The following is a 1,126-nucleotide window of genomic DNA, read 5'->3' as shown; positions in this document are numbered from 1 at the left end:
AGGAAATGATTCCTCTGTGTTGACCCTCCTCTTTATAGACTGGACACTGGTTCAAGTACATCTCCTGGGGTCTCCTCGGCCTCCTTGATCAAGAGAACAGGTGACCCACCACAATTACAGGACATTTTGAGAGATGCTTATAGTCCCCTGGAACTAGTTGACCTAGGAGGGCAAGGAACAAAAACTGTCCTTTATGTCCCTCTGACCAAATTAGTATAGGCCTCAAAGTATGTCTGTTAAACATGAAAGGGTGATTTTTAGATGGGCATTGAGGTTAAATCAGCATCATGATGTAGACTCTCCAAAGGATGGTTTCGGGTTTTTTTCTAGATTAAAGTGTTTACTGTGTTTGGGAATGCAGTAATTTATAATCTGTCACATCTGCATACATTCAGAAATTCAAGTATCTCCACAATTCACTTTTTTTTTTTTTTTGGTCTTTTTGAAACAGGGTCTCCCTATAGCCCCAGCTGACCTGGTACTCGTATGCAGACCAGGCTGGCCTCGAACTCACAGAGATCCGCCTGCCTCTGCCTCCCAAGTGTTGGGATTAAGGGTGTGCGCCACCACGCCCAGCCCACAATTCACTTCTTTAAATTAAAATTTTAATCTAGCATACATACAAATAATGTGTTCCATTATGACATTCCCATACATCAACATAATCATACTTGGCTCATGTCCACTCCATTATACTCTCCCATCCTGCCTTCTCCATTTTCAGTGGTCCCCTTTTACCCTCAGAGTTCCTCTTCTGCTTTCATGCCACATATGTACACGAGAGAGAGAGAGAGAGAGAGAGAGAGAGAGAGAGAGAGAGATATTCCACATATGAGAGAAAACATACCATGTATTTGTGCACACGCCTGTTATTCCAGCAGTCTGGAGGCAGAGGCAGGAGAATGGCTGAAAATTCAAGAACAGTCTGATATACATAGTGAGTTCCAGGCCAGCAGAGCTTTTTAGAAAACCCCGTCTCAAAACAATAACAAAAGCAAAACACATTCCCAATGCGTATTTCGTCTTTCTTCCCTCTCATTACCTAGTCTCCTTCCCCTTCCCTTTAAACCTTTTCCTCCCTCCTCACAGTCCCCTTCTCCTTTCATGTTCTCTCTTTCATGTGTAT

The sequence above is a fragment of the Nannospalax galili genome, unplaced genomic scaffold, assembly GCF_000622305.1.
Source record: "Nannospalax galili isolate Female #2095 unplaced genomic scaffold, S.galili_v1.0 scaffold137, whole genome shotgun sequence".
Classification (NCBI taxonomy): Eukaryota; Metazoa; Chordata; class Mammalia; order Rodentia; family Spalacidae; genus Nannospalax; species Nannospalax galili.
Note: the sequence above shows the minus strand (reverse complement) of the source record.